The sequence below is a fragment of the Conger conger genome, chromosome 10 (assembly GCF_963514075.1).
Source record: "Conger conger chromosome 10, fConCon1.1, whole genome shotgun sequence".
Lineage (NCBI taxonomy): Eukaryota > Metazoa > Chordata > Actinopteri > Anguilliformes > Congridae > Conger > Conger conger.
Genome location: NC_083769.1, coordinates 23,382,983 through 23,385,867, shown reverse-complemented (window position 1 = coordinate 23,385,867; position 2,885 = coordinate 23,382,983).

Below are 2,885 nucleotides of genomic sequence, written 5' to 3'. Positions count from 1 at the left end.
CGACTGCTCTTACTGCCTGAGCCACGTCGCCCCACAATGAAGGACTGTATTCACAAACATGACCATTGCAACAGCAACTTATCAATAGAAAGTTAACAATTAACAAAACTTATTTTAATCATATATTTCTGATTATATACATATAATCTAAGCTGTATATATAAGCTATTTTACAGAATAGCTGGAGGGATCCAGTTAATAAGTAAGTTACGTCAAAGTTGCCATGAAGTGTCTCAAGTCAAAACTTAACCTACATTGTACACTCACAAACCATGAAGTAAATTCTAGCTAGAATGCTTGGAATGTACTACCAAGTATGGAAGTATGCAGAAAGTATGTATGCATACCAAAACACTGTCAGAGAGCCACCTCACAGAACTCCAGTGTTACATCATGAAGTAAGGACATTCTCTTGATGCTGGCAGTGGCAGCCAGTGACATCAGCACTCAGATACAGGCACTCTGTCAGAAGGGTCACCACACTGCTTCACTGCTTGCTCACAGGAGCAGAAAAGACACCAGCCCACACTGGTTTGCGCCTCCTTGTCAGGTGCAGTTTCTAAAAAATGACAGTCTATGGCATGTTTTTACTCTGAGGAGAATCAGCTAATTCAATCAGGCCAAATGCATCCATTGGTAATTCCATGGATAAATATGACGAAGTGATTAAGTGGAGACAGAGCGCTCTGTGTCAGTTATAGAGGCCCTGGGGCGTGTTTCAGAGGGAGAAACAGACGGTGTGAAAGGATGTGTTTCAGGGAAAGAAGACTGATGACGTGAATGGATTTGCCTTTTTTCCCCACTTGTGTTTTCTTTTACACCATTTACAATACGTTTACTGTGAGCTCTGACCACTCGCATCCCTTCCCAACTTTTAATAGACAGATGTGTCAACCACAGCACTGAACCTGGCGTAAACAACCACAACCACAACCACAGCACTGAACCTGGCGTAAACAACCACAACCACAACCACAGCACTGAACCTGGCGTAAACAACCACAACCACAACCACAGCACTGAACCTGGCGTAAACAACCACAACCACAGCACTGAACCTGGCATAAACAACCACAACCACAGCACTGAACCTGGCGTAAACAACCACAACCACAGCACTGAACCTGGCGTAAACAACCACAACCACAACCACAGCACTGAACCTGGCGTAAACAACCACAACCACAGCACTGAAACTGGCTTCAACAACCACAACCACAGCACTGAAACTGGCTTCAACAACCACAACCACAGCACTGAACCTGGCTTCAACAACCACAACCACAGCACTGAACCTGGCTTCAACAACCACAACCACAGCACTGAACCTGGCGTAAACAACCACAACCACAACCACAGCACTGAACCTGGCGTAAACAACCACAACCACAACCACAGCACTGAACCTGGCTTCAACAACCACAACCACAACACTGAACCTGGCTTTAACAACCACAAGCACAACACTGAACCTGGCTTTAACAACCACAACCACAGCACTGAACCTGGCTTTAACAACCACAACCACAGCACTGAACCTGGCAACTCTCTACTCGGCTTAACATTTCTGACATGCCAAAGGGGTCATGGACTGAAGTGGGTTAAAAAAATATGACAGGCAGTTAATCTGAGCCAATGAAACCTGGGTCTTTAAAGAAGCAACCAATCACACACCACTAAAACTGTCAGTGCTCGGCACACGTCTGTGCATCTGTGTAAACAGTTAGACAAACATGAAAAGAAAACACAATCAGGGAGGGGCTGAAAGGGCAGTGTGAAATAATAACTGAGTGAGGGATGAAAGATACTGAATGCTCAGGCCAACCCCAATCACCAGTACTCCAATGGAAACACAAGCACAAGACACACAGACACACAGAGACACACACACACACATGCACAGTCACACAGAGACACACAAACAGGCACACACACACAGGCATAGACACAGACACAGGCACGAACACACAGAGACATACACACACAAACAGGCACAGTCACACAGAAACACACACACAGGCACAGTCACACAGAAACACACACACAGGCACAGTCACACAGAGACACACACATAGGTGCACACACAGGCACATCCACAGACACTGACACAAGCACAGTCACACACAGACGCACACAGGCACACACACAGGCACGGACACACAGAGACACGCACAGACATACACACACACACACACACACACACACACACAGATGCACAGACACAGAAAGACAGGCACAGACGCACACAGGCAAATGTATGATCCCCTTCCAATTCTCTTTATTATCTCCCACGTTCTCACTGCTGTTCAAATGTTAATGATCTGTACAAGATGCATATTAACATCTGTCTCCCTGTCCTTTCTCTCTCTCTCTTATGTTCTCACACAACACAAGTGCACTCGAAATATACATTTATAATGACAAGAGCCGGCTATTCAGCTCAACTAGGCTCATCATTTACCAACACTCTATGCAGCACTGCATGAAACCTAGATCTGACATCCCAAAGGTCTCTGCCTCTATTACAGTACATGACCTTGCAGTGTCTCTCTCTCTCTCTTTCTCTCTGTCTCCTTCTCCTTTCCCTCCCTTCTCTCTCCCTCTCTCTTTCAGTGACAAAGTTGAGCCCTGTCTGCTTAAACATTCCTCCCCTTTACCCTTTCCCAATCCGCGTCCGTCCCTCCCTCTCCCTCCTGGAGCGGCTGACTCCACCCCCCATCCTACAGGACATGGGACAGCAGACCTGGGGGAGGGGCTAGGGGGGGGGTGGAGAGAGGCGGAGAGATCGTGAGAGTCCACACAGCCCAGAGATACCAGCCTAGCCGAGGTGCAGGGGGATGAGCCGGGAGAGACACAGACACTTCCTCCGGATTACTCCCCACGCA